Here is a 15,357-nt window from a genome sequence, read left to right on the forward strand (position 1 = left end):
TTAACTGAAGACTGCTATATGTACTCTGACATCACATATATCTTTGTTTCACAGCTGGTTTTCACTGCATTTTTTCTTTGTATATTTATCCTGAACGTAAATATCTGGGTGTTCTACCAATGCATATTTGTATAACACAAAAATATAAGACCTAAATGCAAAGCAGCTATAGAAATAAAGAAAAAATATCATAATTTTGGGTGAAGCATGATAACACAATTAGAATTTAATCCATCCTCTTGTCCCAAGTACGAAGTCAAGAAAGTTTTTGTTTTCTCCTTTGTGGTTTGCAGCCCTAAGGAATGAGCAAGAAGAAAGATCTGCTGATCTTTCATTAAAGACTACTTTGCTCCTCTCCTGCTTTGTTGGTACCAGTGACAGCACTTCAAGGAGGAGGCAGGTTGGCAGCACTTACTGCTGGGGACCAAGAAGTGCCTACCAGCACCTCATAGACCAGCCTGTCCTGCAGAACAGGCAGTCAGTAGCGTCAGCCTTGTTCTTTGATGTGGTATCAGATGTATGGACATTTACTTCTGGTTCAAGCTTTACTAGAAAGTTATGGACATTTACAGACATTCACCCTCTGGTTCAAGCTTCCATCACACTCCACAAAGCAGAAGACCACAGGGATCAACTCTGGTCTCCAGGAAGAATCCAAGGCCTCATATTACTAGGGTTACCACTGAGACTGAGGTACCCTACCTGCTGCATAGAACAGGGCAACTTCATTGACTTCTCCTCTAGGGGGATTATCTCAGCAAATGTGTAGGTGAGCCCCTGAGCCTTCAGTTTCCCCTAAAGCTCTGGTGATGCTGCAGCTATTTTCCTTTCTAGTGACCTTCTCCAGCATTAGCAAGATCCAGACTGTGAGAGATGGTGATAAACGTAATTCTGTACTCCTTGCTTTCCTTCCATTTTTACAGATTGCATGTGAGGCACTCTTGAATTAAGACACCTATTTCTAAAATAGCAACAATGGGTTTCAATCTCTGATGTGTTTAATGAGAAATTATAAATTAATAGTCCTTCTTCACAGAAGATCTATGCTAAATCCATGTGGGATCCTTAAGAACTACATAGTCAAAATAATTGACTGGCTGTACAACCTGCAATAAACACAATTTAATCTAGGAATATCAAGATGGTCTAATTTTATTTTTTTTTGTACTCTAAAACCACATGGCAAAAGGGTTTAACATGTCCTCAACAGACCTGGATATGCCAAATTTAATTAAGAAGTTCTATTTGTGTCAATAAATTATCATCCTAGGTAAAATAAAAGTCAATTTGTTAAAATTCAATTTTATTTAGGTACACAATTAGTGGGCTTATTCTATTGCAGAATAATTCAGCCAAGAAATCAATTTTAGCACCAACAGAGTACAACTGAGTCTATAAACAGTCTTCCAATACTAACTGGGTACAGCTATGGACAGGATGTTTCATATAAATGGCATATTTCTCTTTCACACACACAGACAAATAGATATCTCTGTAGCCATTTCCTAAAAATCATTAGCTGAATACTACTGTAATACAACAAACTAATAACAGTATTTTCTGAAAGAAATTGCTGAAGGCAGCTTCAGGAATGAGACAAACTAAAAATAAATAAATAAATAAAGCCCAGAGTGTTTATAATATTGTCTGTCTGCATCTCTGAATTTTTTAAAGGCTATGCATTAGTCTTATGTTGGTTCAGTACTGTTTTCCAGTAAAATGTGGATGAAATCAGAGCAAGACAATAGTACCAAGAACAAATCTAGAGGGCCCTTGCAAGTAAGTGCTCCACCATCATATTTCTGTAGCAAGGATGAAAAACATTTCTAACACTGCCAACTACACCAGTGTGCCTACTAACCTGCCGGTAAGAGAAGTCTGGCTGTGGAGGATGGACAGAATGTGCTCAAGCATATTTTATCTGGGATGCCACGATAAACCCACCAAAAAGTGAATTGCAGACCAGAAAGATAATTGCTGTCACTGGGAAATTGTCACATCACCTGAGCTTAGACACCCAGCAGGTAGTTAAGGTGGTAGCTACCTATTGTGTTGGCACGGGCAAATTGGGTCACTCCTTGTTTGGTCCAGCTCCACTGATTACACGTGCTGTATGCATGTTAGTGCCTTTTGGGGTGAGCATCCAAGAGGAAATTCAGGCACCTTGAGAGGTCAGCTTCTCCCAGGGTCTGCAGAAAGGACACTTGGAAAGAAAGAAATTTGTCTTCCTCCAGAGGAGACACTCCTTCAACTCTATCCCAGCAGAATTTGCTCTCTAAACCTTTCTTCTTAGGGATAGGCAATGATATATTGCTCCTGTTAAAAAAAAAAAAAAAAGAAAAGTCTCTTCTTTAAAGGCTGGAACCACAGCAATGTCATTAATATATGGGACCTAGTCAACCCCTCCCTACCCACCTGCCCCATTATCTCTGCCTTGTGCCATCCACAGGGACAATATAGCTGGCAATAGCTGTAAGAGGCTAGTTCACTGCAAAGTATGTCAGGACCCACAGCTTTAGGAAACAGGATGTTGTTTTCAGTAGTTACTGGGTCTTATCCAGTGGTCATTAGCTCCTGGAGCATGTGGGCTGTAGGTAGTATTTGGGTTTATGGCAAAGATATAATATTCTAATGCTCAGTTTTCTTCTGGACTCTACAGAACCCTTGGAATTAGGCAGAAAGCCATTGTCAGGGACAAACTCATTTTCATTGTGGTCCTCTTGCTACAGTTAAGAATGAAGTTGGGACTGGAATTAGGGTGAAGACAAGGACACTTTGCAGAGGCCAATCTATTCTAGGTGTGAGGCACTAGGAAAAGGAGTGGTGCTGTGACCAAGGCAATAGGTTCTCTTGTCCCATAGGGGAGTGATCCCTTGGTTATAGCAGGTGCAGGGGATGGGGTGGACTTGACTTCTGTAGCTCAATTTAATGAGGAATACATCACAGAGGCTCTTCAACAATGGAAGAACAGCTGGTGTTACTAGAGATAAAATTATGTGCTCCTTTAGGGAGTGGGTTCACCTCCTGGCTGTGAATAACATTAGGGTTTGTGTTGGGATTATAGTTACAGCTTGGAGAACAAAAAACGTCAGAAGCATAACTACTTTCTGCAATATGCAGGGCCTAGAGACATTGTAAGAGGATTTGTGCTGAGAAGAGCAAATTCTTTGCAAGCTCTTTTACAACACAGATTGGTCCCCCAACTTATAACAGTGATCAGGGTTGGAAGAGTTTGTAAACCTTCATGAGCCCAGCACACTGCTGAATGCTACAGCATTTATACAGCTACAAAGATGACAAAGGTTGGCAAGAGTCCTTGCTCCATGCTCTTTTACTGCAGGAATTGGTGCCCTGACCTCAGAGTTTAGAGTGGGGAGAGGGTTTGCAAATGTTAGCCACTAGTGCCCCATATTACCAAGGCGTCCACTGCCAGACAGAAAGCAGCTGGTTCCAGATGTGATCTGTGTCCTTTTAGCACAGGAAGAAGTGTAAAGTCTGAAGCATCAATGGACGCACTGGTTACCACACGTGGGAATGAGCTGAAGAAGAGTGGGCAATAGCACAGGCCTTCAGGTTATGCTCTCTTGTTCTGCAGGGACTGATCACTTGTGGCAGCAATCATGTGAGAATTTACATTTTTAATAGCCCTTTGTGTGTCATGTGTCCTGCAGTCACGGTAAAAGTAGAGACCAATGCTCTCTTTTACTGTGGGGATTGCTGCCCAGGGTGCAATTAAGGTAAAGATTGGACCTGGGATGATCTTTTCTCTCTCCCCAGCTTGATTCCGCTGCCTTCTGCAGTGCCTGTGTAGCAGTTCATTCCTTCTGGAGTAAATCAATCATTCCCTTCCCAGAGGAAATCTGAGCACAAGTGATGGGGGAACAGTGCAGACAGACACTGTGGCCACAAATGCCATCGTATCTAGTTCTTTCCTCTCAGGACAAGTCCCAGCAGTGTCCTAGCAAGCCTTGCAGCCTTCCACCTTGTCCCAGGAGACAGACCATGTGCCTTTGATGCAGGCATCAACTGAGGAGTCTGTGACACATCCATCCCTGGCACTTAAAGCACTCTGGATTAAAAACCTACCCACATACATAATAGCCATCCCTGTGCCTCAGTGTAACAGGGGCCATGCAGTGGATTGGGGAAGACCTTGGTCAAGGAGCATCCCGGTCACTCAACAGCAGAGATGCAGTCCTGAGCACCACAAACATGAGCCAGGCCACACCACGCAGGGATGGTAGTGAGAATGAAATTCAAACCAATACAAAAAAGTACCTCCAGAGGACTTCATTCTTGCATCGACCACTGTGCCTGTGTTTGATGCTCAGTTAGGTGTTATAGATGTACTGATGCACTTCTTTGCACAACACTTCATTCCTTAACATATTTCCCCATTCATTTATTGGTCCATAGGTTGTTTTGCTGCACAGTGACACAAAGCTATAGGGCAGCCTGTGTAACTCGACTCAATAGAAAAGAGGGAAAAACATCAGCCAGAAAAAAAAAAAAAGAAAAAGTGGATAAAATTATGGTCTTATACTTGCAATCATTTTCAAGTTAAAACAAATCAAAACATTTCTTTTCACTGAAGAAAAAAAATCTTTGTTTCTACTGTAATTTCTGCTCCAAGTCTTCTGCATACTTAAAACACATGAAATACACCAACTCTTCACACCACTTCATCTGTAGCACTACATGACCCAGAACTACTGATACTAGGCATTTGTATAATTCTTCTCAGATGAGCAGTGCTATTCAACTCATAAGGAACATACACACAGAAGCAAGATCGTAAAGGTGCCTAGGGGGTGAAATTCCAGCTGCTGGTCAGAGCCTAATAATTGTAGTGGCTTCAGTATTTCACCTCATACCACAGACAAAGCTATAATACAGTAAACAATCCTGCCAGCAGACATAAAGAAGTTTGGGACCTATAAAGACCGAGAAATGAGGTTAATTACCAAAGCTCATAGCAAAGATGCATCTCTGAAGCTTCCATTGTGTGCTTCCAGCTCCCAAGCCATCCTTCCTAGTGGTCCTAGACAGCTGCTTTCAGCCACATGCCAAAGAATGGAAGAATTAGGGTTTATCCTGGTTGTAACCAGTTCAGTCTCCTGCAGCGTTAGTGCCAGTAGTGAAGGAAATGTCTTTGAACACTAAAATAGCTTAGTGCATACAAATATTCTTGGTTATAAGTATTGGGGAGGGCAAGAGAAGAGTACAGCCTTGGAAGTTTATGCCTGTTTTAATGAGCTATCTTGCCACCCTACAGCATAAATCATCATAATCAGGAAAAGACAGCACATACATTAAGCTTTATGTTCACCTAGTCTTTTAGACCTCACATAGCCATCTTGATTAGTGCTGGGCAAGAGATCACAGCCATAATCCAGCAGTGGGTGCCACTGAAGCAAGAACCTTTTGTTTCTTAGTTCAACAGACAAAAGTTACTTGGATAAGCAAAGCAAATATGTCCCTCTCCAATCCGGTTGCATTCAAAGTCCTTTAAAAAGGACCTTGGCATCTAAGACCAGAGACAGTTGGTGACAGCAGCTTTCTGGCTACAAACACCATTGAGTATAGGTACATTTTTCTATTTCACTTCTAAACACTGATTACCAGGAAATGTAAGAGTTTTTAAATATCCAGGTCCCAGTGTCCTGAGGTTTTTAATGGAAAGTGAAAATGGTTAAGGTCACATATTAATATTTTATTGACTACCAGTCAAAACAGGTTGGCTGGCAAATGTTTTATGCCTTCCCACCTGCACAGAATTGCCATTGCCCTCCATTAAGGACCTGATTCCCATTAGCTTCATCCGATTGATGGGGGGAGGGGAAAACGTGTGTGCAGTGCTGGAATAGGGAATGAGATTTTGCAACCTTTCATTTAAAAAAGAAATCCTTGGGGGGTCTGTGAATGGCAGGTTGTACTAGTGATCTCCCAGAGCTGTTCAGACCTAATGCCACAATGACACCAAAGCTAACCTTTCTTCACCAACCTCCCCTCTGTCAAGGTTTGACATTGTTGATTTCAGAAAGCAATGATTGCTTATCCCTTGACTTACTCTGTTGAGGAAAAGGCAGATTGGAAATCACTGCTTACTGTTTTGACTGAAGGTATGGTGACTCAAGGTATTTTTCTTGAAAGGCATTCTCTAGGATTTTGCCTATCTGGAGCTGACTATGGAAAATATTCCTGCTTGGGTGGACAGCCTGCCAGGAAAGACTGATGTTTTGCTTCAGTAAAGGAAATTAAACTAACATAAGATCCGATTCTAAACCTCTGACCACAGCCTGTGCTGAGTGTATTTGTGTTTCTGAAGGACTCCCGAAGAAACTTAATTTAATCCCCAAAATAAAAATAAATAAAAATCAGTGTAGAACATGCTGTATTTGTGTTTATTCCCCTCCTCCCTCCCCCCCCCCCCCCCCCCCCCCCCCGATTATAAGAACAAATGACAGACACAAAGTGACTGTGGGATATTTTTGCCTTAAAGGAAAGTTGGAAAACCTCTCTCCTAAACAGTTGTGCTTATGAGACTGTTAGGCTAATTTTGCAGACATAAGAGCTGCAACTAATCACACTAAAATCAGACTGCCTGATGTGAATCCATTACTACTCTCAGACACATGTTGAGGCCTTGAAACCATAAAGGTAGGCACTTCAACCAGCAACATTTACAAGAATAATCAGGCACTTATGTGAAAATTGCATGTTTCTGGGACTGTGTTCTAAGTTCTTTCCAATCACCCCTTTCACAGCATCCTCATGGTACTTTCCCCCATCCTTGCAGGCTTTGTTCATGCTCTTCTGTCAGTTCTTGCAGCCCTTCAGTAGACCTCCGTCCCTTTCCAGGATTACATATTTGCTGTGACTCCATTCCCCCTGCCCAGCTTGACCATATGCACTTAAATGCAGCTTTCCTCCTATGAATAACCCAAAGCACAGATCAACATGGAAAAGTTGTGCTTTCTGCACCTTCTAGGATTCATCCACACCATAAAAGGTTGTGCTATGGCAAGTAACAGCTAGGAACCTTCCTTTATGCGGCTCCAGAGAAAACTGCCACAAATATACGCTACAAAGAGCTAGGTTTTCAGGATATTCCTCAAAGCTATCATGCACTGTGCTCCGAACCTTCACAATTGGGCAATCCCTTCTATCTCCACAGATTAAACAAACAGCGGTTGAAGTGAGGATATTTTACCTTAACATAGTCCCATGGGTTTTATGCAAAAATAGATATAAACAATAACACTTACGCAACAGTGTGTAAGAGTATTAGCAAAGAGTTTTGGACAAGAAGTGGAAAGCACCTCTCTCACTTGAAACCTAAAAGAGTAAATATATATTGTCTTATTTTTTTTGATCTAGTTATTTTTTTTACCCCACAAAGAACTGACAGTGCTATTTTTTAAAATTGATGTATATTTTTTGGCATAAGGGGAAAAATAGGGGGACAGCTTCTCAAACCTCTTTGAGGCTAGAAAATGAGGGAAATACCCAGGGATTCATCCATCTAACTGTTAGGGAAACAGAAATGATGAAAATAATCTATAAAAGCTTCATTTTTTTATTGTTTTCCTGACCTCATTTCCAGTAGTCTTCCCATTACCTGCTCTGTTCAGAGAATCATTCTGCTGTTCCTTAAGATGTTTTTCCCCATGTTAGTTTGCATCATATATTTTTATTAAATCAATTACCATGTAATTTACATCATATTGCTTAATTAAGGGGAAATTGTTTTGCTGAGGAGCCTGTTGGAGGATGAATGGAATCAATCAACTCTAATATAAGACTAGCCTCTTCATAAAGCCATTCATTTCCAAGTTAAGTCCTTGGGAAACAATAAATGGAATGCTATTATACTGCTTAGAAAGTATGACACTATAGTACATCTTAAATGTTTATGACAAGTCCACTGCACTAAGCTAGAACATATATATATACACACCCACATATATAATTCAGGTAAAAAATAAAAATATTTTTAAAAGGGCTGAGATGCTAATAGGTAGCAATTCATTGTCCTCAGATGATTAAGAGAAAAATGAAGCAGAAGAAAGTTTCCAAGCTAATGCTTCCACTGGGAGCATCAGAATTTCAAACATTAGTAGGATTTGGAGTGCATCAGTGAAATAAAGATATTTCACTCATTTCCCTTCATGAAGATATCAACTCTGCCATGTTTACAGCAGTTCAGTGGTCACACTGAAAAAGACAGTAATTATACATCTAACAGTTCTCAACATTTTGCAACTACAAAGCATCACTTGTTTCTGTGGCATCATGAGATCTTAGGCACTTGTAGATTAATGTACAAAGTACTGCAGTCCTAACTTGCTTGTTATCTGAACTCTGGGCTACCCTAATGATAACTGCTACCAGAAGAGGCATCATGCCTAATACCTCTAGTTTATGAAGTGATGGAGTAGCAGCTCTAAATCTGTTTGGACAGTGAACTCCTAAAATCTTTGCATATTCTTCTCTTGTATCCTCCAGAATTCTTATCTCCTCCTCTCCTCTTGTCTACCACGTACCCTATAAGAAAATCTGGACAAAACCACAAGACTCTTCCCTCTTTAAAAAAAAAAAAAAAATAAAATCAAAGCACAAGAGTAAAAAGGAAGAAGGGATGTTCCTTTATAATCTGCTTCCCACTTCTAAACCGAGAGCCTAAGAGAGAAAACAATCAGTTCAGGCAAATACTTTGGCTCCACACTCCTGCATATGAATATTCCTGATGATATTGGAAATGAAACTCATGGTAAATAGAATACTATGACCCTCTTTTGTTCTCAAGGCAAAGGAGAGTGAAGCAGCTAAAGGTAGCTGTGGTGCAAACAGTGTGGACAGATGTTTAGGTTCATGCAAACGACAGCAACAGCACTGAAATTGAACCTGGGGCTGGGATACTGCCTCAGGAGCAGTCTCTCATCCTTCAGACCATAGTTTTGTCTTACCCTATAACACCTTTCCCATTGGTTGCTTTTCTTCTTTTCTGCCTTCCCTTGCCTTCAATTTGCTGGGGTAGTGTTCACTTAATGCCACAGAAATCATTTTGTTTTGGCCTAATGACAAATAGCAATTGCTATGGTCACTTGGTCTTCATTTTGAAGGCAATAAAAAAAAGGTGAGTGAAGCCTCAGTAGCCACTAATACCTCATAACCATTCTTTTTTCCTTTGATAAATTAGCTTCAACAACCACTTGACCAAAACAGCCTGCAATCTGATTTTGTAGCTTCTGTCTGGTGCTTTAACAAAGCCCTGACACTGGAACAAAGTACAGGCTATATCAAAAACATACACTGCTGAATTATGCTTGGAGTATTCATAGAAACATAACATCAAAAGTAATGTGGGGTTTGGTTTAATTTCCAGTTTACTTAATGAAACTAACTGGCTGGGCCTTTATCACCAAAAAGGAGACATTCCTGATTTTGTATCAGTTATATTTCAGTACCCTACTTTTTGATTTTGCAAAGACAAAGTGGGAGTACTCAAGAATTTTCCTTGCCTTAACTAATCATCTTGATTTCAGATCTGGACACATTTTTAATATTTATGAATCATAAAGGAGAAGTTACATTTATCACTGTTTCCTATATGCAGTCTATAAAATCCATGCTAGTCATGTCTGCCTGCATTCCCTGAGGAGGAATAGAAAGAAGAAAACTAGTTTCCTAGAGCATCTACCTCCCTCCTTATCTGGGTCTCCATTGTCAGCACAGAGCACATGAAGAGAAACTGCAGGACAGACTGTAGTTTCAGCCTGTGTGCTGTTTGAGGAGCTCTGTGAGTGCTGCTAAGCATGCTTTGTGCTCTGGTAAGGAAGAGAATGGCAATAATAGCACATCTAATACCCAGCAAAGGGCATAGCTTTTAAAAACCTGCAGTTTCCCCACCAGCTATCTCAGAGATGCGGGAGCCAACAATAATTTGATATGATTAGGTCATGACCCAAAATAGGAGGAATGATGTTTTATGCCACCAGAGGATTTAAGCCCATCCATTGAAGAGAGCAGACAATGAGTTTTAGAAAACAAAGAGGAAAAAATAACTTCTCACATGGGATAAGATTCACCTATGGATCTCATTGCCAGGGTAAGTGTGGTTCAGACAGGAACTAAACAAGCTCACATAAACATGGATGTGTGAGTGGCTCCAAGCACAAGGAGCAGGGAACAAGACCGTTATCTGCTGGTGGTCAGTGGAGTCAGCCTTGCACACTCCTGGATGAAAAGTTGTGTATGCAGTATTTTGTGATTGCTCACGTCCCTGCCATAAGACACATACACAGAATATGGGGAGTCAGGTATATGCTTCAAACATCATGTTGGCTCTGAGTTTCTGGGGGGTTGGTTTGAGCCTACCTGTACCTGTAGATGATGCTCCTTGAGCCAGCTCTTCAGATGAGAAGAGCATTCATATCCCTTGGCTGGCCTGCCAGGTGCTGTCTGACCAGATACATAAGGTGCTGAAATGTTCTCTTTTAATCCCTTGTAACAAACCTGCAGTGAAGCAAGAGTCCATGTTTTTTTATAAGTACAATGGTGATGTATGAATTCACAGTGAAAGCAAAGGCTTTACCCTCTGGGGAAATATTCAAGTGAGCTGTTGGAGCACACCACCATGCACTGAAGCCAGAGACAGTCTGCCCTAAGCAAACACTGAACTGAGTTGGGCTGCTGCCTCTCACTGCTCTCCCAGCAAGTATGTACATTTTTAATGGCTTTTTTTTTTTTTTTTTAAACAGATGGGTGGGCAGGGAAGAGGAGGAAAAAGGGGAGAATAGAAGAAAAAGCAATGCTAGGGGACTCTGGAGTAGCTGGTGTGAAGGGAAAAAAATGTCAGGGAGCATGTCATGTCACTTACAGGCAGTGGGCAGCATGAGGAAGCACATATTCAAATGCCTCCAGTGGAAGTGGGCAATGTTCTTGGTTTGCTTATGGGTGAGAGAGGAGGGGATGAAGATGAAAAGGGCTATTCCATCACTCAGGGAAGTGGGGAGCAGTGGGCAACTTTCTCAGCTTTAATCTCTGGGCACAGAAATTCCTTCCCCTGGCCGTTATCATGCCAGGAATTTCCCAAAGGGTTTGAAACATCTTCCCCTCTTCCTTGAAACTGCACAGGATAGTGAGTGCATGAATTTGAACACCTGTACCAGTTCTGAAAAAACTGTGAGGATAATTTTGAATTTTGGGTCAGATACAATCATTTCCTACCACCATTAAGTGCCGGAACATTGTGTTAGTGTGTCAACAAGTGTTTAAATACTGGTCCTGTGACACTGTGGCTTAAAACAGAGCAGGCTCTGCACAGGCAGAATCTGCTGCTGCAGACAACACACGTCATTCTCAGAGTAATCTGATTAGGGTATGAACTTACAAAGACTTATGTATACAACAGCATAATCATACAATGACTTAGATAGAAAGGGATCTCCAGTTGTCATCTGGCCATACCCCCCTGCACAAACACAACCAGTTTTAAAGTTAGGTCATGCACACTACTCAGGGCTTCAGCAAGCTGAGCTTTGAATACCTCTGAGGGTGAAGATCCTGCAGGGTCTCTGTGCATCTGTTCCAGTGTTTGACTGACTTTGTTGTGAAGTTTTTTCCCTAAAGATCTCATTGGAATTTCTTAAGTTCCATCTTGTGGCCTCTTGTCCTGTCACTGTGCACCTCTGGGAACAAACAGGCTGGCTCTAAGCAGCAGTGACATGCACTCTGTGCCTTTTCTTCTTAACACTGAATAAATCCCTCAGCTTCTTGTTAGACACCAAATACTCCAGTCCTTGACCATCTCAGTAGCCCTTGACTGAATTTGATCCAGTATGCCAATATCTTTCTTGTGCTAAAAGCCTGAAAGAGGACTCCACACTGCAGGCACGGCCTTCCAAGTGTCCAACAGACATGAAGACTCACTTCCATCAAATACACCCCTGCCAATACAGGATGCAGTTGGGCCCCCTTCACTACTACAGCACATGGCTGATTCACATTCAGTTTGTTGCCCATCGGGGCCTCCAGCTCTATTCTTGCAAAGCCACTTTCCTACCTTTGACATGTACTGCAGCATGGCATTATCGCTCCCCAGGTGCAGGACTTCATCAAACTTCATGAGGTCTCTGTCGGAGGTCTCTTTTCCAGCCTGTCCAGGTCCCTCCTCTTGTCCTGACCTCCAGCATATCAACCATTTTCTCTAACTCCGTAAATACTTGCTGAGTAAATACTATACTTTGTTCCTAACACCCAGGTTACCAATAAAGACACTGGACAATATTGGTCCCTGCATTGAGCCCATGAGGATACTACTAGTAGCCAATCCCTTGTAGGACCCGTGAATGACATTATGTTAGATAGTAGCCTTGCAGTGGCATGGGCCAGTTCACAGAGAACTCTCAGATGCATCCCATCCACACCTTGTGTATGGCATATTTGCTTAAATGGCTGCAAACAGAGACAGCTATAGGGGGCTCAAAATGCATCTTCCAAAGGTAACTTACAATTGATGCTAAAAGTCTCCTCAGAAGAACATTGAGGCACCTGACAGTGAGGACCTCTCCCTACAGATCAGTCTAGGATTAGGGATGAGATGAAGAAAAAGCACAGAGATATTTTGGAAGAGTAATGCTGAAGAGAAATTTGAGCAGATACTAAAATTCTCCTCTGAGAAAGATCGGTCAGGCAAGGGTTAGGGCTTAAAGAAAGAGAGAGTCTCTACTCAAGTAGACTTTTTGGGTCTATGGGCCCTCCCTTGGGGTAGAAAGAAGGAGAAAGCCAAGAGCTAGAGGTGAACTGGCCTTCTGGGAGGAAGATTTAGGCTCTTGATGGAATAAGGTCCCTGAGCCATGGGTGGCCTTTCCCTTAATGTTTTGGATTGTGATGAGACAAAGCCCAGAGACACAGCTGCAGTGGAGGTGGAAAGGAAACAGCATCCTCTTCTAAGAAGCTGCGAGTCTCAGGGTGGAGTTGGATGCTTGCAGGATTAGGGTTAAGACTGAGAGAAAGTGAAAGTTCAGAGCGAGGATATGGCTGGGAAAGGCCTGCCAAATAAAACAGTGCAGGAGCTTGAACTAACAGTAACCTGGGCTGCATTAGAAGTGTTGCCACTTGAGGTGATCCTTCCCCTTTACTCAGCGCTGGTGAGGCCACACCTGGAGTTGTGTGTCCATTCCTGGGCTCCCCAGTACAAGAGACAGACATACCGGAGAGAGTCCAACAAAGGGCCACTAAGATGACTGAGGGATTAGAACATCTCTTACGCAAGGAGAGGCTGAAAGAGCTGAGAGTGTTCAGACTGGAGAGGAGAAGGCTCAGGGGAATCTCATCAATATCTATAAATAACTGGAGTGAGGGCGCTAAGAGGACACAACCAGGCTCTTTTTAGTGGTAATCAGTGACAGGACACGAGGCTATGGGCACAAACTGGAACACAGGAGGTGCAGTCTGAACATCAGGAAGCATTTCTTTACCGTGACCAAGTGCTGGCACAGACTGCCCAGAGAGGCAATAGTCTCTATCCTTGATGATATTCAAAAGCTGCCTGGACACAGCCCTGGGCAACCTGCTCTACCAGCTCTTAAGCAGAAGAGCTGGACCAAATGACCTCAAGAGGTCAATTCCTACCTCAACCATAGTATGATTTTATGAACTCTCTCTGCTAAGAAAAAATGAAGTTCTGAGTGGAACAGAGTTTGCAGCCTACGCCAGGCTGCAGCAAGCAACACTACTCCCTAGGGAGAAGGGTGCTAACATGGAAACATGCAAGGGCCTAACCCCCCAGAGCCCAGTCCCACAGTACCTGAATGAGGCAAGCACGGCAGACACAGAGATGGCAGCCTGGCTTGAGTAAGTGTCCAGATGATAATGCAGTATCATCATGATGAAGCACATCCAGGGTCAATCCAGGAAGTCAATCCATGGGTTAGGATCAGGTCCAGCGACTGCCAGTCAGAGCCATGGTATTGAGGAACAAGCCTGGAGAACTCTCCACAGGCTGGGTTCAGATCAAAGAGGAAGGCTGTAGCCAAGCGCAGCTGAGCTGGAGACCATACTCCTCCAATGCAGCTCAAGAAGAGTGCAAATGCTCTAGGCTAAGCCTAAATAGAGCTCATGGGCTCACAGGTGTGGGCAGAGGCCCCAGGTGAGGCTGATCCTGGACATTATGATTTACTCATGCCCTGGGGATCCTGTGAGCCTGTGGGTCAGCCTAGGGACAGGCTTAGGATCAGAGACAAGAAAAAGTGAAAGCTCGGAGCTATGGCTACAAGGGGGTTGGCAGGAGGACACAAGAAGAATGAAAGCTGAAGGAAGCATCCTCTGCTAAGGCATACTTAGTCTTTGGGAGGGCTGGGCTGCCATTTTCAACCTAGGGTGAGAGCTAAAGTAGAGGAGAAGTGAAAGCTGGATGCTTGTCATTGGGGCTGAAAGAAGCTGCCAAAGGAAACTGAGGTGTGATACCAAAATCCATCTCTGAGGAATACTGAATATAAGGACAGTGGAGACTGTGTCTTGTAGATCAGTCAATGATTATAGTAGAGAGAGAGAGAGGAGGAGGGAGGGAGAATGCTCAAATCCTTAGTGTGAGGTTGGGCAGAGGCTGCCAAAGGAACCCGAGTGCAGAAAAAATTGTCATCCCTGAGGAGCTTTTAGTTGTTGAGAGGATGGGGTGCCTACTCTGAGATGCAGAATGGGATTAACATTAGGGTAAGAGAAAAGGAAAAGCTTTACTCTGAGTGAGGCTGGAAAACTATTTTCCAAGTGAAACGGGGGCCTAGAGATGTCTATTCTCATTGAATTTATTTTGTGAGTTACTACTGACATTTTTAGTCTGCGTGTGAGGCCTTTGTCAATGCAATCTTTCTTGAAATTTCTTGCTGAAAATCTAGAATATTCCTCTTGCTACTCTCCAGGCAAAACTCAGCCTCTCAAGCCACCTATTGTTGCAGGGTGGGTTGAGTACTGGTAACACTGGGACTTTCCCATCTTCCTAGCCTCTGCAGTAGGCTCCCTGCTGCACTGGTTGACATATGGAATAAAAAGAAAACAACAACTAGGAATCAAAACACTTTAAAACATTCCCTAAAGGCAGTGGTAAAGCATTTATGTAATAATGTCCTAAGTCAGAACAAAATATTAAAATAAATATTAGGGGTGGGAGCAGGAAACTCAAACCATATTTTTCTCCTGGTGCACACAACGGCTGCTGCTGTCACCAGATGGGTGCCTGGGGGAAGGCAGCTCTCTGCCACGGTAAAGCAGAGAGGCCTCAGCAACAAGGGACTGAAGCATCAGTGCCCTGGAGGTGACAGACAATTTAAAGAGGTTTCATAAAATTATTGGCCA

The 15,357-nt window shown here is 42.7% G+C and overlaps 1 protein-coding gene and 1 long non-coding RNA gene across 3 annotated transcripts in view; both read right to left on the minus strand.

Moving 5' to 3' along the window:
- Positions 1-15,357, minus strand: part of LOC311431063 (uncharacterized protein) — a 304,216-nt gene that overhangs the window by 204,845 nt on the left and 84,014 nt on the right. The gene's annotated exons all lie outside the window — the stretch shown is intronic.
- Positions 1,287-14,087, minus strand: LOC311433220. 2 transcript variants are annotated; one of them, XR_014690614.1, is made up of 6 exons: positions 13,814-14,070; positions 10,381-10,518; positions 10,148-10,285; positions 4,965-5,049; positions 4,279-4,468; positions 1,287-2,316 (listed from the first exon to the last, which is right to left on the minus strand). It is a non-coding gene; the product is annotated as an uncharacterized lncRNA (long non-coding RNA). The 2 variants fall into 2 exon arrangements; XR_014690615.1 differs by lacking the exons at positions 1,287-2,316; positions 4,279-4,468; positions 4,965-5,049 and having other exon boundaries at positions 8,582-10,285; positions 13,814-14,087.

The sequence above is a fragment of the Aythya ferina genome (genome assembly GCF_964211825.1).
Source record: "Aythya ferina genome assembly, chromosome: 2".
Classification (NCBI taxonomy): domain Eukaryota; kingdom Metazoa; phylum Chordata; class Aves; order Anseriformes; family Anatidae; genus Aythya; species Aythya ferina.